The 23,956-nt window shown below is 39.7% G+C and overlaps 1 long non-coding RNA gene across 1 annotated transcript; it reads right to left on the reverse strand.

Moving 5' to 3' along the window:
- Positions 1-14,058: 14,058 nt before the first annotated feature.
- LOC143883726 (uncharacterized) lies at positions 14,059-16,260 on the reverse strand. Its single transcript, XR_013252494.1, has 3 exons — positions 16,190-16,260; positions 15,369-15,412; positions 14,059-14,375 (listed from the first exon to the last, which is right to left on the reverse strand). It is a non-coding gene; the product is annotated as an uncharacterized LOC143883726 (long non-coding RNA).
- Between the last annotated feature and the right edge of the window lie 7,696 nt (positions 16,261-23,956).

A 23,956-nucleotide genomic window follows, 5' to 3' on the forward strand; every position in this document is an offset into this window, starting at 1 on the left:
AAACCCCTATATATGATGTTATATTATGCCACTGGTTTTAATTACTCATCTTTCTCATTCCTCATGGCTTCATATAAACCCTAAATATATTGGATTTAGCTACTCACAGAGAAAGGGAAAGAAACAAAATTAAAGAAGATAGAGAAGAGAATTGCCATCAAGAATTTAAAAGGGAAACAAAAGAAAAATAACTTCTTCACTAGCTTGAAATAAACCAAAAGTACATCAAATTGGAACTTGAAATAAAGAATAAAAGAAAAGAAAAACTTAGTCTTTTTCTCCTTCTAGCAATTGCCAAATCTTCCTCTTCCTTCCTTGATGTCACTTTGGGTTGGACTTGGATGATTTGCTCTTGAAATGGATGAAAAAGAATGAGAGAATTCAGAGTTGAGAGAGATCCTTCACTTCGATATATAGTCTTCTTCCCCTTCTATTTTTAAAAATCTAAGAAAAGACACAAACTTGGTAAGTGTCTTGTATTTTTGGAAACCACCACCTGTAGTTGGCAAATCTGCAACTTTTAGTATTTGTTGGTAATAGCAAACTTCTTATTTTCTACATGATTTCAGCAACTTGGCACCTTTTGTTGGTAATTTTGGGCAACTTTTGTTGACTTTTTTCTTCTTCTCTTAGGTGGTAATGGTTTGAAATTTTGGCAACTTTCTTTCTCTACTTTGGTGGGTCCCACATCAATCTTATAGTTAATATTCAAGCAAGTGAGGACAAACTAGCAAGTGGGTCCCACATAACACATAAAAAGAAAGAAAAGGAGGCTAAAAATTCGATGGTTTCTTTTCCCCTTCAAAGTTTCCGTTTCTTTTCCCCTTCAAAGTTTCCATATCCCACATGTGCATGTATAGTTAAATACTATTTTCAAATCACAAAATAGGAATGCCGAAGTTGTCATTCTTGCTGGACATGGGAAGATGCCCAAATTGCTTTGTTTCTTTCCATAACAATGCTCTCCATTGTGGGGGCCAAAAAATGATTCTAACGTGACATGTCCAAGTGAGCCCTACCTCTGAAATTGGAAATCTTGTTATTCTTGGACGTTTCTCCCTTGGTTGCACCATCGTTTCTTTGTTTCCAAAAAAAAAAAAACTTAGACTTCTTACACGCACAAGCTGGATGTTGCTAATTTGTTTTATAAAAATTCTTCACGTGGACACATCGCACAGTTGTCAATAATATGCCTGGAAAAGAAGAATACTTTCAGGTGTCTACATAAGAGGGCCCCATTTTCTTTTTCCCCTGCACATGCAGCCATGTAAATATAACAACATGCCATGAAAAAGTGACCGAATATATATGCTAAAAAAAACCCGATCTTTGTGGGTCCCATTTGAATGACCGAATCCAAAATAGGAAGATCACAAGTTGCCAAAAGTGGGGGTTGTTGTGGCCTCTTCTACACATGGGTTGTTTTCTCATAAATAAAAAGAATAGGTTAGTGGAAATATATGGAAGATAAGAGAGAGTAGGTTGGAAACGTTTTCCATTTTTGGCAGTGATATATCGAACCTCATCTTGATCCTTTTCGTGATCTCAACCGTCCAATTCATTAGCCACAATGACAATTGACCTCGACCTCTATACCATTTCCATCGGCTGATCCGAGCCGTCCAAATAATGGTCACAACATAAATTAATAACGCCCATGTTGGTCCCACATATATGTAACCAAACTAATGGATGGTTCATATCTTATCTCTCGTGTGGCTACATAACTAGAATTTTTCAAAAAAAGTATTATACGCCCACTTCATTGGATGAGGGAGAGATATAATATTAGACGGATTAGGGGATCCAAATTTACAAAACAAAAACGCCCAAAAACTGGAAGAGAGAGAATCGGCCAAGTTGAGGGAGAGAGCTAAGTTGATGTATTTTTCCTATTTTTCCTCTTGGTTCCATTGTGTAACGATGGAATTTTTCCTACCTTTAGAATGAATTGTAATGATGTCACATACTTTCGTAAATGGCTAATCTCTACCCCTCCTTTGTATTTTTCAGAGGAAAAACTAATAATTCTATTCTCCCCTCTTCATCTCCAATTTTTCATAAAACAACTAATAATTCCATTCTCCCCTCTTCATCTCCAAGGAACGATCCAAGTCATTCATTTTGTTGTCTTAGTGCTCAAATTAATTATACCCCTTAAATTAATTCCATGGAATGATCCAATCCATTCAAACAATCGGCCATAGTGGGTAAAATCATTTCCCTATTTTCTTTTTGGAGGTGTTGCATTTTCACCCGTGTTTTTTGTGAAGTTCGAAAAATTGATAGCCGTCCAAATTGGAAATTAGTCTCGGCCATTTGTGGAAAAAGTTACTGTAGTTTTCTACATTTTTCAAATGCAAATCCCATCATCAGTGAGTGGTTGGTGAGATATGGTAGCCAATAAATCGGGGTCTGAATGCCGCCTTCCCCTGTGTCTTTACCTCTCTTCCCTTTCATTTATCATATTAAATCTTAAGTTATTTGACGTTCGTTTGCTGTCAACTTTGTCAACGAATTTGATATAACCAACCAAAAAAGTTCTCGTGAATTCTGTTTATTTTCCACACCATAATTAAATCTGGGAATTGCCATTTCCACACCATAATTATAGCAATTTCCACCACCTTGTTTGTCAAGTGTGTCTTATTTTATTTATTTCTACCTGTTTACATATTGTATACACCCATTTGTGGGAATATCGGTCATAACAGACTGACTTGTTAGATGATGACTCGTTTGAACCATCTTACATGCCAGGCTGGCATTTGGTGAAGATGTGGGGGAGCGTGCAAGTAGCAGAAACTAGAAGATTGGACAGTTAATTAAGAGTTCGCCCCCGATTGTAGTTATCTGTAAGCCCAATCGATCAAGTGGGACCGAGTTACCAATCTTCTATCTGGATGGACTGCGTCAAAGAAGTGGTACTGCTGTTGCCATCCGAGGGAAGGTGGATGATAATACTTGGGAGAATGGAGGACGTGCGAATAAGGATGCCTGAAATGGACAGTTACCAAAACGTTCCTTCCAAGAGAATGTGAGGTAATGAGGAGTGGTTACTCTAATAAAGCTATATAAGGAGATGTGTGTCTCTAAGGTAGAGATCCCATAACTAAATCCAAACATGTATTAGCATTTTATCTTTACTTTTCTAGCACAGTACCTTTTACTACTATAGCTTTTACATGGATTAAAGAAGCAATAAATTCATCTTCCTAGGTGAGCCTTTCTCTTTAATTCAACTATCCCTCCCACTAGCATTTGTTTGTGTCGTTCTGTCGTTTAGTTGAGTCTGATAGTATGTCGACCTTGAGAGTCGTTTGCATTATGTGTGCATCGACTGCCGTCTGCGTTCTACGCGTATCGACATTTTTTGACCTATTGCGAGCCATTCACATATTGGGCGGATGACATGGTGTTCACATTCTGCATGTGTTGACATCCCTCCCTATGGCGTCATATATGCATTGTAAAAGTCATTTCCATCTGAGTAAAGTAGGAGTGCAACTCGAGTCGATTTTTGGGAAACTGGTTGAGCTTTTACCTTAAAATCGGGTCGGGTTCAGGTTGATTCCTATTCATTTTTAGCAAAAGCTCAACCCGACCCAACCCGACCCAACCCAAGTTGCACCCCTAGTGTAAATGCAAAGGAGCCCAAGGAAGAGATGTTGTTCTCCTCTTCTTCTTAGTGGTCTTAAATTCAGTCCGAAGGGATAAAAACATTTCGGGCATCGACCCCTCGAATTGAGTTTCTGATTTCTTATCTCTTTGAAGGCTAGCTTGCCCGCTCATGCATCATCACACACTCACACACCGCACAACCCACACATGGTGCACCGACCTTCCTTGCCTGCGCAGCCCTTAGACCGAACACAAAGAAAACAAACCAATTTGCGTTCGATTAATAATGATAAGGGTGTGAATACCAGCCCCAAGTAATGTAGAATACTTACATGTTTGACCCACTTTCTACATATAAAAGGTTTAGAATTTTGACTAAATTTTATGTCTCTTGGCATGCAGATGGGAACGTTAAAGAAAAATGAGCTGAACAAAATGAGAAAATTTCAACATTTCTAATAGGCAAATACCATCCAATAAAGCAGGTGAGATTGTGCATTTTTCTTAATCTATCGAGTATGGCCCACTTGTACACGCCCCGATTTTCCACAACCACCGCTTTTATCTGAATCAGGGTGGACCCACCTCACACATTCCTAAATAGAATAACGAGGAGGCTTACGAAGAGTACTATTAACCTGTCTCTTGGCATTCGCACATACATCAGCATTAGAATTAGGTTTTACCAACCTAACCATGCAGACAAATCTTGAGATCAAAAGTCAAATTAATGCAAAACCACCAAAATTCGGACAATTCGAACTCAGAAAATCCAAGTGTTACCTCTGGTTTGGCCATATAAGGGTCAAAATAGACAATCCACAAGAAGATATTGTAGTCTTTAATGGCTGAAATTCAACTCACAAGTCAATTTTTGCTTAGAATTTATCAAAACCTAAACATCCGAAATTTATCGACCTTTGGAGATCAATAATGATATCATGAGGTTGTCTATCCCATGGGCAAAAATATCATTTGACAATGAAATTTTCTAACCATTCGTCATAGAGGGATCAATGGCAGTGAAGTGATACATTTGATTAGGGATGATGTTACGAAATCTCTCCATATACGGGTTAAATCATGCAAATAGGTGTTAATTAAATTGGAAATTAGACAAAGTTGAAGCTTTGAAGCTATAATTATCATTTTACTGGGGATGAATGTCGTCTATTTGATCAAAGGTGATCGACGGTCCAAATTCATGAGACTGTGATTTGATGTGGGAATAAAATGACGAATTTTAAGCTTATTTGATATTTCTTTTTTATAAAAGACAACTTTTAAGATATTCATTTTTATTATTTCTAAAGATACACTTGGTTCTGACAAAAACCATAGATTCGTTGATGGTTTTAAATAAAATACCATTTGTTTGGTTGAATATTTAGGGAAGGCTAAATGCACTTGGGACATGAGAAGAGTTTTCAAAAAAATTCTATTGTATTTTTGAAAAAATGTTGCTTTCCTATGGTATTTTGAGAATAATATAGGAAAAGAGAGGACATTGTTTAGAGATTTTGGGTCTTGAGAGTTTGGAATCACTAGGAATTGTATGCTGCCAGTTATCTCAGTCGTTGATTCAATCCTGATTTTTCTTTCAATTTGAAAGTCGATGGAAGCATATTAAATGTCTGCATTTGATAAATCCAAAGGCTACCTACGGTAATTGCATTCTTTTGAATACACCTCTTCGGTTGGATTCACAATTTCATATGGATTTTCATGAAAATTGGAGCCCTTGATGATGATTTTTGTTTAACTAGGACTTAATGTCAGTAATTAGTTTCATCATGGGTGTTTGGTAGTCAATCAGAGTACTAAAAATACCAACAAATAAAGTTAAGATATAATGTGAGCCGTCGAGTGTTCTCTATCTTGCGAAGTTAGGACTTCGGTCCCGAGTTCGTAAGTAGCACAGATCAAATATACACTCCCTTAAGAACCCGATATGGTGATCGCCTGCCATCCTACGCAGCACGGGAAAAAACCGGCTCCCACAGATATATTGTGCTTTAGTGGTTGATAAAGTAATAGAGTTTTGCTTCTTGTTGAACCAAGAGACTAAGGATCTCCCTAGAAACTGACAAATGCAACTTGTACTCTTTCTATGAATTCTACATCCGGCAAAGTCACCATTAGAGAGTACTACTTGGCCAAAGCTATCTGACTTTTCAAACCAAAGACCTAAGCTGGGGGTTCCCTTAAGGTATTTAAATATTCTTTTTTACAGCAAATAAGTGAGACACCGTAGGTCTGATTGAAATCTAACACATAAGAATACACTAAACATAATATCAGGCCTGTTAGCAGTCAAATACAGTACACTACCTATCATGGGCCTATACTTCTTTTGATCAACAGCTGGGCCAATATCATGATATCATCAACAACAAGTTTGGTGGATGTGCTCATTAGGGTTGGCTTTGTAGGTGACCTTTCCATTCCAAACTTCTTGAGTAGCTCTCTTTTGTATTTTTCTTGGTTGATAAAGGTACCATTTTTTAATTGGTGGATTTGCAAACTAAGGAAGTACTTCAGCTCTCCCATCATGCTCATTTTAAATTCACTTTCCATGCATTGTGAAAATTCTTCGTACAAACTCTTATTAGTTGACCCAAATATGGTATCATCAACACACACACACACACATATATATATATGCACAATGAGTATATCATCTTCCTTCTTCTTAATGAACAGGGTTTTGTCCATCTTTCCCATATTTGTGGGACTCGATCCCGCGAGAGGGGCGCGGCCCACTTTTCTTTTGGTCTCTCGTACCCACACGAATGTCGTGTGCTTTTTATTCTCAATAAAAATCACCTTTTTCGTAAACTTGGGATCACAAAAGAAATTCGAATTTCACGCAAAAGAGAATGACCAGAGTGGCCACCTAGGTAAAGGACCTAGGACCTAGGACCCATAAGTGACACTGCAATGATCTGCGATCCCAGAAATCTAGATTCATTACATGATTACGAGAATGGAAGGTATGGCAGATTACCACCATATGCACCATTCTTTCCCGATAATCCGATCTTCAATTCTAATTAATAACTCATTTAATTTTTTTTTAAAATGCTCATTTAAACTCTCTTAATGTGCAAACTACGGGACATGTATCCTAGTTGATCTAATTTCAATGTGATTCCTAGACATGTCTTTTGATTTTCTTGATTTGTTCAGATTCAATCTATGTGAAAGTCCTCCTGAAATTCTAATTTGAAAAAAATTTCAAGTGATTTAATCACTTTAATTTAGGGTTGGAAAATGATAAAGAAATAAAATAAAATCCTGAAACCCTACTAAAATGTGTGTAGGGTCGACTCGTGCTTGGTATGCCATATAAACATCCAAGTTGCCTATGTACCTAAGCCTCACTGGGATCAGAGTCGACGTAGTTCAGTGGCTTAAACTAAGCTACATGCCTAACTCATCTAGGACACCGATCTAGACTGGACATACTGTTTTAACAATTTTGAGATAAATTAATTACTTCAAGTTGATTATGTTTTATTATCTTAGGACTCCATCTAAGATGCTATATGATCCTATCTAAGTGCAAGACGCTGCCTAGACTAATGTAGATGAGCCCTACATCCTAGGTTAACTGGGCATGTCCTAAAGAAAATGGGGTTAACTAGTGAAAACCTAATCTATGGCTAGCAACAGCCGTGATGAGGCTGACTGGACTCCTAACTCTAGGACTCCCTAAGACCTAGAACACGACGTGACATAAGTATTCCTAAAGGGGCTCTAAAGACTCCTACGGGATGGGACCGTGATCCAACGGTTCTGAGATTGATTTGAACTTGGGTTTGCCCAACCCAAATTATTAAGTTAATTATTTTTCGTCTTTTAAGGTTTCCTAACACCTAGAATTTAGGAAAGATCTAAGGCTCTAAGGGTTGGCTATTTCTATGCTTGGGTTGGATTTAGGAAGGGAATCGTGCTTTATACCCTTACACTATTCGGCAAATAAATTATGATATACTGTTGCCTGGCATTTTCTCAGGATTTCTGTGGACAAAGACTTCAGAGCCAATAATATATTTAAATTTAGATACTAAAAAGTCCAGGGTCGATCGCAATAAAGAAGCGATTATGAATACAACCTTTACATTTAAGATGACCTAAAATAGCAAGTTATGAAAGAAATTAATGATTTTTAAAGTTTCTGTTTCAGCAACTTAAGGATTACATGTATTCAAGAAAATTGTGATATTCTGAAATTTTTCATGGTTTTACGAATTAAAATGAATTTTTAATGATTTTAATTAAATCAGGCCGTTTCAATGATGTTACAAAGAAACTGATAGCAACAATCATCCAAATCGATCCAAATTAACACTAGAATATGATCATAATAATATAAAATCACAGTACAAATTTCATACATTATTTCTAGATTTCACTATTTTTAACAGATTTATTTATGTTCTGGTCGAATTAAGTAAAAATCAATAAAAAATATCAAAACATGCACTTAAATTCCGAAAAATTCATAATATGGTTTTTATGAGCCAATTCATTTTATTACAAAAAGTGGAGTGATTTTTCATTGTTTTTCAACCTTTTCTCACCCTCACCTCACTCAATACCTCTTAGTCTCTCCCTCTCTCGCCTTTCTTAACCATTGGGTCAGCTAATTTCTATGGGAAAAAAAAATGATGGTTGCCAAACATGCTCATCTTCACAATTTTATTTATGCTTGAGGAATGATAGATGCAAGGGCCCTCTTTATGCAAGGGCTAAAGAAGGACCCTTGAATAGATCCACGTTGATCATCCCCCATTGCTAGTAGGTTGATGGGTCGCACGCCCGGCACACATGTTTTGGCCTTGTGTGTCCATAACTCAAAATAGGTGACCTAACGGCCACCGCCCGACTAGAGTGCAACTGAATTCAGTTTCTCAACCGACTTTAAAAATGATATACCTATCGTCCCTTGCTTACTTATAATATTATTTTTTGGGAAATGATTTCAGCGCTGCAACGTTTTTATAAAGATGCGAGAAGCATCTTGTCGGCCGTAATATTGTAGTTCTAAAAAAGCTCTTACAAGCCGTTAAATACTAAACGACAAATTGGGTCACACAACTTTATCAATGCAAAGGAACGCTAAAATCATTTCCCTATTTTGTCTTTGGAGGTGTTGCATTTTCACCCTTGTTTTTTGTGAAGTTCGAAAAATTGATAGCCGTCCAAATTGGAAATTAGTCTCGGCCATTTGTGGAAAAAGTTACGGTAGTTTTCTACATTTTTCAAATGCAAATCCTATCAGTGGTGGTGAGATATGGTAGCCAATAAATCGAGGTCTGAATGCCGCCTTCCTCTATGTCTTTACCTCGATCTCTTCCCTTTCATTTATCATATTAAATCTTAAGTTATTTGACGTTCGTTTGCTGTCAACTTTGTCAACGAATTTGATATAACCAACCAAAAAAGTTCTCGTGAATTCTGTTTATTTTCCACACCATAATTAAATCTGGGAATTGCCATTTCCACCACCTTGTTTGTCAAGTGTGTCTTATTTTATTTATTTCTACCTGTTCACATATTGTATACACCCATTTGTGGGAATATCGGTCATAACAGACTGACTTGTTAGATGATGACTCGTTTGAACCATCTTACATGCCAGGCTGGCATTTGGTGAAGATGTGGGGGAGCGTGCAAGTAGCGGAAACTAGAAGATTGGACAGTTATTAAGAGTTCGCCGATTGTAGTTATCTGTAAGCCCAATCGATTAAGTGGGACCGAGTTACCAAGCTACTATTTGGATGGACTGCGTCAAAGAAGTGGTACTGCTGTTGCCATCCGAGGGAAGGTGGATGATAATACTTGGGAGAATGGAGGACGTGCAAATATGGATGCTTAAAATGGACAGTTACCAAAACTTTCCATCCAAGAGAATGTGGGGTAATGAGGAGTGGTTACTCTAATAAAGCTATATAAGGAGATGGATGTCTCTAAGGAAAAGATCCCATAACTAAATTCAAACATGTATTAGCATTTTATCTTTACTTTTCTAGCACGGTACCTTTTACTACTATAGCATTTACATGGATTAAGGAAGCAATAAATTCATCTTCTTAGGTGAGCCTTTCTCTTTAATTCAACTATCCCTCCCACTAGCATTTGTTTGTGTCGTTCTGTCGTTTAGTTGGAGTCTGATAGTATGTCGACCTTGAGAGTCGTTTGCATTATGTGTGCATCGACCACCGTCTGCGTTCTACGCGCATCGACATTTTTTGACCTATCGCGAGCCATTCACATATTGGGCAGATGACATGGTGTTCACATTCTGCATGTGTCGACACCCCTTCCTATGGCGTCATATATGCATTGTAAAAGTCATTTCCATCTGAATAAAGTAGGGGTGCAACTTGGGTCGATTTTTGGGAAACTGGTTGAGCTTTTACCTTAAAATCGGGTCGGGTTCGGGTTGATTCCTATTCATTTTTAGCGAAAGCTCAACTTGACCCGACCCAACCCAAGTTGCACCCCTAGTGTAAATGCAAAGGAGCCCAAGGAAGAAATGTTGTTCTCCTCTTCTTCTTAGTTGTCTTAAATTCAGTCCGAAGGGACAAAAACATTTCGGGTATCGACCCCTCGAATTGAGTTTCTGATTTCTTATCTCTTTAAAGGCTAGCTTGCCCGCGCGCGGAGCCAGGAATTTACCACTTGGGGGGGCCAAACTAATTTATACTTGCCTGCATTGGTCATTTGGGGGGGCCGTGCATGGCCACTAAACTAGCTTAGAATGCTTGTACTGCCAAAAACCACAAAAGAGGTTTTCCAAGTCATTGGGGGGGGGGGGGGGGGGGGGGGGGGCGCATGGACCCCCTCATGCTCTATGTGGCTCCGCCCCCTGCCCGCGCATGCATCATCACACACTCACACACCCCACACATGGTGCACCGACCTTCCTTGCCTGCGCAGCCCTTAGACCGAACACAAACAAAACAAACCAACGTGCGTTCAATTAATAATGATAAGGGTGTGAATACCAGCCCCAAGTAATGTAGAATACTTACATGTTTGACTCACTTTCTACATATAAAACGTTTAGAATTTTGACTAAATTTTATGTCTCTTGGCATGCAGATGGGAACATCAAAGAAAAATGAGCTGAACAAAATGAGAAAATTTCAACATTTCTAATAGGCAAATACCACCCAATAAAGCAGGTGAGATTGCATTTTTCTCAATCTATCGAGTATGGCCCACTTGTACACGCCCCGATTTTCCACAACCACCACTTTTACCTGAATCAGTGTGGACCCACCTCACACATTCCTAAATAGAATAGCGAGGAGGCTTATGAAGAGTACTATTAACCTGTCTCTTGGCATTCGCTCATACATCATCAGCATTAGAATTTGGTTTTACCAACCTGACCATGCAGACAAATCTTGAGATCAAAAGTCAAATTAATGCAAAACCACAAAATTCGGACAATTCGACCACACTCGAAGGCTCATTATATCGTAACTTTATTTGTTGGCAATTTTTAGTACTCTGATTCACTACCAAGCACCCATGATGGGACTAATTACTGACATTAAGTCCTAGTTAAGCAAAAATCATCATCAAGGGCTCCAATTTTCATGAAAATCCATACGAAAGTGTGAATCCAACCGAAGACTCGAAGAGATGTATTCAAAAGAATGCAATTACCGTAGGTAGCCTTTGGATTTATCAAATGCAGACATGTAATATGCTTCCATCGACTTTCAAATTGAAAGAAAGATCAGGATTGAATCAACGGCTGAGATAACTGGCAGCATACAATTCCTAGTGATTCCAAACTATCAAGACCCAAAATCTCTAAACAATGTCCTCTCTTTTCCTATATTATTCTCAAAATACCATAGGAAAGAAACATTTTTCCAAAAATTACAATGGAATTTTTTTGAAAATTCTTCTCATGTCCTAAGTGCATTTAGCCTTCCCATGGGATAGACAACCTCATGATATCATTATTAATCTCCAAAGGGCGATAAATTTCGGATGTTTAGGTTTTGATAAATTCTAATCATGGGCTTGCATCAGCTTATGCAAGCACAATTGACTAGTGAGTTGAATTTCAGGCATTAAAGACTACAATATCTTCTTATGGATTGTCTATTTTGATCCTTATATGGCCAAACAAGAGGTAACACTTGGATTTTCTAAGGCACAATTGGTTAGAGAGATGAATCTTTAATTCTTTATCTTGATCAAGGGCTAAAATCTCTTCTCGATGATTGTCTATTTCGACCATGAGATGGGTAAATTGGGATGAGATGAGATGGATAAATTGGTAAGATCAATGCAATTAGGGTCTGTCCCTTTTTTCTGTAGTGGCAAGGTTAATGTCCTCCTCTGTTGCTTCTTATTCAATATATTAAGAAGGTCCGCCGGGGCCGATACCAATTCCGGGTTAAAAAAATACAAATGGGTAAATTGGGGCAGACACTTGGATTCTCCTAGGTTGCCCTCCTAATTTCCGGACATTGTCTACAGACATTTGACCCCAGGCCATTTGGTTGCCACTGAAATAGCTGTTTGTTGGAAAACTAAAGTAAAACAAATTCATTTTCCAGCCCTTTCCAGTGATGTTGATTGCCATGCACGGTTCATTCTACCTTCACTGTCTGCAAGAAAATTTCCATATAATAGCCTCTTGAGTTTCCTCACAAATCCAGAACCAAGGGAAAGTAAATAGGGTTTTTTCTGGGACTTTGTTTTTACATGGAAAATGATGGCATTTTACTTTCCCTCTACTTCTACAACCTGCACAATCTCCAGCATTGGGAAAAATATTAAGGTCGGTTCCAGTGAGGGTAAATATGAGGGAGTAATCTATTTCAGGGTAAACCATTTTGATGTAATATACTTACCTTCAATTGGTTTACTTTGGTTTAATTTTCATTGTTCAATTGTACAAAGTAAATAAGGGGAGTATTTTATTTCTAGTGTTCCAGGACCACATATTGTAGAAGGGTATTTCAGTAATTTTCTATTATGCAGGAGTATTTTGGTCATTTTTAACCAATACGGCATAGTGTGATCATTTTTTATGTCAGAGAGTATTTTTGTCATTTTCCATCACTTGGGCACATTCTAGTTATTTTACTCTATATGGGGGTATTTTGATCATTTTTACGTCATAAGGGTAATTTAGTCATTTTCCATGAATCAAGGCTGTTTTGTCATTTTCACTCAATAGAAGGGTATTTCTGTCATTTTCCATGATACAAGGGTATTTTGTTCGTTTTACCTGATAAACCGTATTTTGATCTTTTTTATGTTATGGGGGTATTTTATTCTTGTCATTTTTACCTGATATAGGGGTTTTTCAGTTATTTTTCATGACTCGAGCGTGGTCTACTGATTTTTACCATATATGGAGGTACTTTGATCATATTTATGTCATAAGGGTATTTTGGTCATTATCCATGAATCAGGGCTATTTTGGTCATTTCTATGATGTAAGGTTATTCTAGTTATTTTGCATGAGAAGACGTATTTTGATAATTTTTTATGTCATCGGGGTATTTTAGTCATTTTCCATGACTAGGGGGTATTCTTGTCATTTTCACCATATAGGTATTTTGATCATTTTTATGTTATATGGGTATTTTAGTCATTTTTCATGACTCAAGGGTATTTTTGTCATCTTCACCCGATATAGGAGTAAGGCTGCGTACATCTTGCACTCCCCAGACCTCGTAATGGCGGAAGCCTCGTGCACTGGGCCGCGCTTTTTTATAGGGTTATTTCCATCATTTTCAATGGCGCAAGAGTACTATGGTCATGTTTACCCAATGCGGCATATTTTGATTTTTTATTTATGTCATGAGGGTATTCTAATTACTACCTTCTTGAATGTATGTTATTCCGCCTCTTTCAGGCAAAATAGATGGCAACATGGAAACAACTTACGAGAAAAGTTGCTTATATTTTGATTATTGGAACACCCTTAAGTTTTGCATAGGGGGCAAACAAATGTTTTACCTCCTATCTACTCTCACCGTAACAAACCCTTAGGAAAACTTTTACAAAACCCTTCAGAGGGTCGTAAATAAATAAGCCAATGCACCCTCATAACTCCTACGAATTGGTATAGTAGCCAAATTTCATTGCTCTTACTGTTAGAATGTTTCCATTTTTGTGGCCTGGGAGCGAGCCCATTCTTATGGAAATGTTGGCCAACCTAAGTGTTGAGAAAACCCTAAATAGCAATATGTGATTTCAACGGCAAAGTAAAACGAAAGAATAAACATAAGCAATCATACATACACAAAGATTTATGTAGTTCGGCAAAAGCCTACTCGACGGCAGAGGTGACGAGAAAATTCACTATAAGATTCAGAGATTACAAGAGAAGATCAGTCTCTCTCCCTCACCAAACCCACTAGAAACCATAGCGCACCCTCTGTCACCCTGGGCGTAGGACATGACATCGCCGTACACCTGCAAGACAAGTCCCACAAATGTACAATGCTACAAAGCAAATAACAGAATTAACCTGGCATTCCATATTAAAATATTAAAGCCTCGATAAATTGCGGACCCATTACAGTCAAATCAAATCTCAGCTCTCCCCTGAGTCAAAACGGAAATAAATAATCCGGTCTTTACATCTTATTCAAAGTACTCACTTCCTAATGAATAAAAAAAAAACTAAGCTAAATCTCCAAGACAAAGTCCAATCCAAAGCTAGGTGTCATGTTCCTTGTTACCTTCACGAGGGCCAAGACCTGAAAAAAATGTTATATAACCACAGTCAGCTAAAAAGCTCAGTACATAATAAAGCACTACGCTAAGTACAGTCTAAGCATGCCAAGGCTCAATAAGGTCAAATGGTCAGAATCAAAACTGAATACTGAGGTCTTAACTGAATCAATAGGCATAAAGTAGTTACAAATGCATGTCATATATGGTTCTGAAAATAAAATGCAATAAAGCAATTCAATGTCTAAGTTCTGATTAAAGTTAAAGGTTTTTCAGAATTCAAAATACACTTCAGAGTCATAGGCATGGTTCAGAAGACATGTTATTGCTTATACACCGACAGTCCAAGGTATTCGGAACTAGTTCCTCAAGTTCAGATACAAGTCGACAGGGCCAGCATTTTATCCCACTGATGGGCCAGAAGTTCCAGTGTACTACCCCCACGGTGGGTCCAGAGTTGCCAATTGTTTTACCCCCATATGGTAGGGTCCAGAAACAATCCAAGCCTCCACATAAGTGTTCAGAAGGTGTCCAAGGTTCAGATTCAAATAGTTCTAAATGTTCAAAGTTCAAACTGATGGTTCTCAATAGTTCAAAGTTCAGAATAGGTTCAGAGATCCATATTCAAATAGTTCCAAAGATTCAAAGTTCAAACCAATTGTTTCAAAGGTTCAGAGTTCAAAACAGTTATTTCAAAGGTTCAGAATTTAGAACAGTTATTCTAAAGGTTCAGAGTTCAGAACAGTTACTTCAAAGGTTCAGGGTTCAGATACTCCTAAATACTCAAATAGTTTTAAAGATTCAAAATTCAAAACGATGGTTTCAAAGGTCTAAAGTCCAGACAAATATTCATACAGTTTTTTCAAAGGTTCTAAAGTAGCAGTAGGTGAAACAAATGGCATGCTAGACTCAAAGCTAATTCAGAAGTTCGAAGATATCAATCACAGGGTTCCAAAGTCAATACCAATTTCAAGTAAAAAGGGTTTATGAAATACCCAAAGTAGTACGTTATTACGTACCTCAATGACAAAAACTTTTCCTTTTTCTTAATGACCTTAGTTACCTGCAATTAAGAATATGAATATTCTCTATGAGTTTCATTATTAATTTCTCTCCTATCGGACATATATGTCCTCATACTGACATAAGACATCCTTTGGTGTCCCTTTGGAAACGAATCGGTAAGCCGTCACAGGGTTCTTTTAGTATTTTTAAAATTTTCATTATTTAAAAGTCTCTAAAACTTTTTGAAACTATTTTTAAAAAAAATTAATTGTTTCTGGCATGTCCGTAGAGTACAAGAGCGTCGAAAACGGATAAGAAACAAATAAGTTATGAATTTTAGAAGTTTGAACTGCAGGGGGAAAAACTGTCGCGCCGGACATCTGGGAACTTTCTGGACATCTGGCAATCTCTCAGTTTACCCAACTAGGTATAGACGGACGTCCGCCATTTTTGCCGGACGTCCGCCCCATGTGCTGACCTAGTTTTTCTCCGAAACGCGATTTTCACCGTTTTGACACTAAAACGGTCATAACTCAATCGTTTGATATCCGATTCACGCGTGGTTAGATTCGTTGGACTCGTATCGACGAGAGGAATCCATCTAATCCAATTTCAAGCCCAAAAATTCTCAAATCTAATTATAAAAAATTAATCGAATCTTTTTAAAGATCGATTTGATCCCTAACCATATTTCTAAAATCAAAGTTCTCTTAGGGATCCATGAAATCATCCCTTAGATCAATCATACACCAAAATCTAATCGATTTAAACTTTATCAAAATCTATCAATCTTGTTTTTAGTTTGTATCAAACGAAGAATACTCAAAGTTCTTACCCGGATTCACGGTCGAAGGCTCTGAGATTGCGATCTCCTTGCTCTTCTCATTCTCTTCCTCTGATTTCTTTCTCTAGTGCTGAACAAACGTTTAGGGTTTGTTTAGACACGAAACAATATATTTATAGGCTTTCTTAGGAAGCCCTAATCAGAGTCAAACACAAACAGACAAAAACACCCCTCTTAAAAGAGGGGGATGAAAATTTAAAGCGGGGTATTTTTCGGTATTTACATTCTACCCTACTTACAAAAATTTCGTCCTAGAAATTTACTTATCACGTACCTGCATTTTCAAACAGAAACTGATATTGTGATCTCATTTTCTCCTCCAGCTCACAGGTGGCTTCACGTTCTGAGTGATTGCACCACTGACCTTTCACATATGGAATAGTCCATCGCCTGAGAACTTGGTCCTTACGATCCACAATACGGACAGGTTGTTCTTCAAATGACAAATCTTCTCTTAGATTCAAAGGTTCCAATTCAATCACATGGTTCAGATCTGCTACGTACTTTTGTAACATAGACACATGAAACACGTTTTGCACTCCAGATAGCGATGGAGGTAAAGCCAAGTCAATAAGCCACTTTTTCAATCTTTTCTAATATTTCATATGGTCCCACAAATCTTGGGCTGTGTTTTCCTCTAACCCCAAACCACATCACACCCTTGGTGGGTGATACCTTCAAAAGTACCTTATCGCCGATATGCAATTCTGATTCCCTTCGTTTAACATCTGCATAGTTCTTCTGTCGGCTTTGTGCCTTGCGAAGATGCTCTCTAATCAACTGAATTTTATCCATAGCTTGCTGAACCAAATCCGGGCTTAAGAGTCTTCTTTCACCTACATCATCCCAACATATAGGTGATCTACATCTCCTCCCATAGAGGGCTTCAAATGGTGCCATCTGAATACTGGCCTGATAACTGTTATTATAAGAGAATTCAATCAAGGGAAGATGGTCATCCCAAGATCCTTTCAAATCCATAACACAAGCTCTGAGCATATTTTCTAAAATTTGAATGGTTCTTTCTGATTGTCCATCTGTCTGCGGATGCAAAGCAGTACTGAACTTAAGGGAAGTTCTCATTGCTGAATGCAAACTGTTCCAAAACTGAGATACAAAGCGGGTGTCTCTATCAGATACAATGACTTTAGGCACACCATGTACTTAACTATCTGATCAACATACAATCGGGCCAGCCTTCCGCGTGGGTAATTGTGAATAGATTGACAAAGACAACTCATTTCATACCAATGCCTCTGTCTCATATTCAATTTTTTTTGAGTAAAAATATATTTCAGGCTCTTATGATCAGTGACGATCTCATAAGGATCTCCATACAGACAATGCCTCCAAATTTCAGAGCAAACACAACTGCTTCCAATTCCAAATCATGAGTCGGATAGTTCTCTTCATAAGGTTTCAACTGGTGTGAAGCATACACAATCACTTTGCCATTGTGCATTAACACACAGCCTACGCCTTTCTTCAAGGCATCACTGTAAATTATAAATGCCATTCCGCTAACAGGCAGAGTTAGGATGGGAGTGGAAACTAGTCTCTGCTTCAATTCTTGAAAGCTCTTTTCACAATCCTTAGACCAAACAAAATTTTTCCCTTTCCATGTCAAGTGGGCCAAAGAGGCAGCTATACGCGAAAAGTCCTGGACAAAACGGCGCTGCAATTACCCGCCAAACCAAGGAAACTACGAATCTTCGGAACATTATTCAGTCTATTCCATAACATTATTGCCTCAATCTTCTTTGGTCTACAGATACTCCGTCTCTAGAGACCACATGACCCAAAAAGGAGATTGAGTCAAGCCATAATTCACACTTCTTCAATTTTCCATATAGCTTCTCCTTTCTTAGGTTTCTAAAAGAACCCTCGGATGATGCTCGTGGTCTGACCGACTTTTTGAGTATACCAGAATGTCATCGATGAACACAACCACGAACTGATCTAATAATGGTCTGAATATCCTGTTCATCAGGTCCATAAAGGCTGCCTAGGCATTGGTTAACCCAAATGGCAGGATAAGAAACTCGTAATGGCCGTACTGAGCTCAGAAGGCTGTCTTCGGAACGTCTTCTGATTCGATTCTTAACTGATGATATCCCGATCGAAGGTCGACCTTGGAAAACACACATGCCCCTTCCAATTGATCAAACAAATCATCTATCCGTGTGTGGACCCCGATCCGAGACGGGGCGGGGGGACGGGCCCCCACGCGCGTCTCAGGATCATCCACGTGAAGGAGAGCTCCGCCAAGGAACTCTCGAAAGAGTGCCCCTCACAGCATGAGCGGCGATGTGAAGTGAGATACCTCTCGATTCGGGGACCAGCCCGGATTCGAGACGCACCTTAAACAAAGAAAGAGTCGCCATCCAAGGAAGTGGGCCCTGGATCCCATGCTGTGCTCTGTCGCAACAGATAACCAGAGATATAAAAGGTCCGTGCCTGATGACGAATGGGGAAGGGGTTAGGCGCCCCCAATTCGCCCAAGTGCGAGCACCTGGTCTCTTATGCCATTTTTAATTAATTTTGAAGAGTTTTGGGCTAAAATCATGTGAAATGGGAACGAGCATCCCCGAGAAAACGTCTATCTAAGCATGCATGACCCGGGGATGAGCAAAAGAAAATAGACATCCAAATCCTAACTCATCGCATCTAATCCTAACTCATCACATCTAAGAAAGCAATAAACAATCGCACGCATAGCTACAGCTAAACAGATAATGACATATATGGTAAGCAGAAAAGCAGTAAATAGCCACAGCTAAGCATGTGAAACTAAGCGCACAAATAATAAGCAAGCTGAAAGTAAACACACAAGGAACCAAAGACAAACACACGATAAACAAAAGATGCAAGGAAAGAAATGAATCGATAAATCGACGGTTCATGAGGACCGAGAATACCAGGGAAAATAAAAGGGAGCGTACGATAGGCTCAGGGAGTCTAATGAATCAAACTCAACAATCCTGATCCGCTGAAGATCGGATAGGTCTCACGATCGTCATAGCCTATCGTTGGGCTCAGCGAGGACAATCCCTGCGAAGGGGCCACGCTACGTCGTCGCCCGTCCCAAAATGCGATAAAAATGTCGAAAAATCGATAAAACCGGCAAACCACGATGAAAACCGGAAATGGAATGAAAAGAGGGCTCCGAGTGACCTGGCAATCACCGTCCTTGCCCATTTTTTTGCTTTTGTTTTGAAATGTTTGAAAATATTTATTAAAAAGGTTTGACTGAACTTGGGTGGACGAAAAGATGAGGAATATTTGTAAAATGGTGATTTAAAAAAATGGTGTAAAAATAAAGAGTGATGAAAAACTTGTGTAAAAAGAAAGAGTGATGAAAAAGTGGTGTAAAAAGGGTGAAAGTGAAAATGGTGACTGCACTCAGGATGCCAGCAGCACGCCTGAGCTGCCTACGTACCCCTCAGCTAGGGATCAAGCCATCCGTAGTTCGGACGGAAGTTTTTTGAAAGTTGTGAAGTGACGGAAATTGTGGGAATTGTGAGAAATATTTACAAAAATGGTGACTGCACTCAGGATGCCAGCAGCACGCCTGAGCTGCCTACGTACCCCTCAGCTAGGGATCAAGCCATCCGTAGTTCGGACAGGTTTTCCTAACTACACTCTAATGACTCGAGATTTTTGAGATTTTTGATTTTTCAGATGTTTTTGATTTTTTCGACACAAGAGGACAGAATCCTATCATCACAAGGGGAGGACAGACTCCTGATATCCCGCAAAGGTTGGACAGCATCCTATGCTTTGCGGGGGGAATGAACAGAATCACGACTCTGCAAGGGTTGGACAGCATCCTATACCTTGCAGGAGCGGACAAAATCACATGACTTGATGAGAGGGTGGACAGAATCCTAACCCCTATGATGATAGGACAGACCCCTGAAAGACTGAAGGACTGACTCCTATGCTGAAGACTGACTTTCACAGACCCATGAAAGACTGAAGGACTGACTCCTATGCTGAAGACTGACTCTGAAAGATGGGAGGACGGAATCCTAAATTTTATGAAGGGATAGGACAGAATCCTAAACTCTACAGGGGTAGGACAGACACCTAAACCCTAGGATGGTAAAACTAACTCCTAAACTCTCTAGGACTGACTCTAAAGAGGAAGAAATCCCTTAACCTGCGAAAACTCTAAGGCAGGAAGGGAGGGGGTTTAGATAAATCCTAAGACGGAGACCAAATGAGGGCTTGGAATGAGTATCGACTCCAATGATGAGGGAAGTGAACTTACGCAAGGAGATAATGAATCAGGCTTCACAAAATTTGAAACAATAAATGAAACAGCATTAAACCCATCACAATCGTATTTACAGTTCACCAAAATAACCAAGCTAAATAAAACAAGAATCGACTTCGAACAATCACATATGCAATGCAACATTAGAAAGACAAAAAGAATAAAAATAAATAAATAAATAAACATAAAAGTAAATAAATGGATGAGATATTTGAGTTACCTAAGCGAAGAGCAGATGGCGGACAACGAAATGGGGAGATGGGGCCTCGGTGGATGAAACGGGGTTGGTCGGAGTCGGAGTGTCCGGAAAGCGGAGCTCGAGCTCCCCTTTCGGAAAATGCTCTTTTTTTTATCATATTTTATTTTTTTATTTTTATTTTTTATATATATAAAAAAAACGACAACCCCTCTTCTCTCCCTCTCTTTCTCTCTCTTCTTCTCTCTGTGTCTGTGTCTGTGATTTTTTTTTGTTTTTGTTTGGAAAATGGCAGATGGAGGCCAAGGGGGAGGGGCGGCTGGAGAGAGAGAGGGTGGGCTGGCCGGAGTGAGGGTGAGCTTGCCGGATTCCGGCGAGGTTGCCGGAGAAGGAGGCCGGCGCTCGGGAGTTACAGATGATGGGTTTTGAAGAAAAGGGTGGTGGCTAGTGGTGGTGATCGGCGTAAATGGAGGTGGCGGTGGATGGGTTTTTGGGTTTTTTTTTTTTAAAAAAAAAAAAGGGTTTGGTATCAAAAATGGGTTTTGGGCTGTTAGGAGTGAAGAGAAGGAAAATGGCAGAGGTGGTGGATGGTGGCTAGGGCGAAAATAAAGGGGAAGGTGGAGGTGGCCGGCCGGAGATGTTTGTGCTGGCCGGAGATGGGGCCGGATTCCGGAAAAAGGAAGGATATCTGGGGTGGGTTTGGGTGGTTGGGTTGCTGGGAAAATGGTTTGGGTTTTTGAAATGGGCTTGGGGAAATGGCAGAGGATGACCGATGGTGACGATGGCCGGTGGAGATGAGGGAGGAGAGGATGGCCGCTGGGTTGGATTCCGGCAAAGTCGCCGGAGTCGGTGGAGATGGGGGCGAATCTCTGTTCTCTGCTTCTCTCTCTCTCTCTCTTTCTCTCTCTCTGTTTAAGGGTGAAATGGGTTTTGGGTAAGGGTTTGAAGTGGTTTTGGACAGAAATGGGGTTTGGTAGGTGGATGGGGATCGGAGATGAAGCCGAAATGGGTTTATGGTGGCCGGCCGGAGTTGGGTTCGGTAGTTAGTGGGTTTCAATGGGTTTGATGGTGTGGTGGAAGAAGAAGAAAGTGGAGATGTGAGGTGATTGGAAGATGAGATTGGGGTTGGATTTGCAGAGGTGGCTAGTAGGGGAGATCGGCTTCAATGGTGGAGGTTGGCTGAGGTAATGTTGCCGGATTCCGGCAGAATCTACCGGAGAAGATGGAGGTGGGAAAATCGTATGGTAGAAGAAAAGATGAGGGAGGTGGTGGATGGACTGGCGGTCGGTCGGAAATGGCTAGCCGGAGGACGAAGGCGACGATGAGGAGATGGGCTTGGGTAGATAGCGGCTGTTCTTTTCCTTCTCTCCCTTTTTTTTTTCTTTTTCTTTTTTGGTTTTTTCCTCTGGCTTTCCTTCTATTCTCCTCCTCTGGTTTTTCTTCGCGAGAGAGAGATCAGAAGACCCATCATCAGTCATCATGAGGGGAGAAAATGAGAGTTTTTTGTCCCCCTCTTGTCCCCCCCAATTCCCTTAAATTTTTGCAAAAAAATAAATAAAAAAAATAAAAAACAATTTTCAAATGGCATTGGATGCCATACGAAAACCAAAACCACTCATTACGCTCACTTTAAAAACAAAGAAAATGATGACTGTCCTTATTCTCTCTTTGACCACATAAGCGGGTCCCACAACAGCGGGCCCCACACAAGCGGCCCCACGCAAGCGGGTCCCACACAGGCGGGTCCCACACAGGCGGGTCCCACACAGCGGGCCCCACACCAGCGGGTCCCACACCAGCGGGTCCCACACAAACGGGCCCCACATTCTCTTTTGCTCGGATTAATTTCATTCATTTTCCGCCTGACCTCGGGATTTTATTCGAATATGCGGGTTTAGGGCCCTGTCAAAATGGGGTGTCTACAGATGCCCCTCTTTGGCCGAGTGTGCTTGTCGCACGAAAGCCAAAGCCGAACAGACAACACATTTTGACTGGCCCAAGATTTCAAACAGAAATGATGCAAGGGGGTGACGAGATGGATCGACTAGACAGATTCTAATCGAGAGGGAATGATAAGATGGATTGACAAGACAGAATCTCGAAAAGAAAACTGAGATGGACTCTCAAGGGGGAGTGAGACAGATTCGCACAAATTGCAGAATGGAATGATTAGACAGCATCTAATTAAGCCACTCAGGGATTTGGAGATTGTAAAGCGGAATGATTAGACAGCATCATGATCAAACCTAAATTTGGATCTGGGACAAGCGAAATGATTAGACAGCATCTTGATCATTCCTGAATTGGGATCTGAGAAGACAGCATCTTAACAGATGAACACAGCGGAATGATTAGACAGCATCATGATCAAACCTGGATTGAGATTTGAGAAGACAGCATCTTGACAGACGAACGTTGCGGAATGATTAGACAGTTATCATGATCAAACCTGGGATCTGAGAAGACAGCATCTCGACAGATGAACGAAGCGGAATGATTAGACAGTTATCATGATCAAACCTGGATTGAGATCTGAGAAGACAGCATCTTGACAGACGAACGTTGCGGAATGATTAGACAGTTATCATGATCAAACCTGAATTGGGATCTGAGAAGACAGCATCTTGACAGATGAACGAAGCGGAATGATTAGACAGTTATCATGATCAAACCTGGGATCTGAGAAGACAGCATCTTGACAGATGAACGAAGCGGAATGATTAGACAGTTATCATGATCAAACCGGGATTGAGATCTGAGAAGACAGTATCTTGACAGACGAACGTTGCGGAATGATTAGACAGTTATCATGATCAAACCTGAATTGGGATCTGAGAAGACAGCATCTTGACAGATGAACACAGCAGAATGATTAGACAGCATCATGATCACACCTGAATTGGGATCTGAAAAGACAGCATCTTGACAGATGAATATAGCGGAATGATTAGACAGCATCATGATCAAACCTAAATTGGGATCTGAGAAGACAGGATCTTGACAGATGAACACAGCGGAATGATTAGACAGCATCATGATCAAACCGAAATTGGGATCTGAGAAGACAGCATCTTGACAGATGAACATAGCGGAATGATTAGACAGCATCATGATCAAACCTGAATCGGGATCTGAGAAGACAGCATCTTAACAGATGAACACAGCGGAATGATTAGACAGCATCATGATCAAACCTGAATCGGGATCTGAGAAGACAGCATCTTGACAGATGAATATAGCGGAATGATTAGACAGCATCATGATCAAACCTAAATTGGGATCT

Source organism: Tasmannia lanceolata, unplaced genomic scaffold (genome assembly GCF_043159265.1).
Source record: "Tasmannia lanceolata isolate RefF3 unplaced genomic scaffold, GAP_Taslan_0.1 ptg000008l, whole genome shotgun sequence".
In the NCBI taxonomy this organism is placed as follows: Eukaryota; Viridiplantae; Streptophyta; class Magnoliopsida; order Canellales; family Winteraceae; genus Tasmannia; species Tasmannia lanceolata.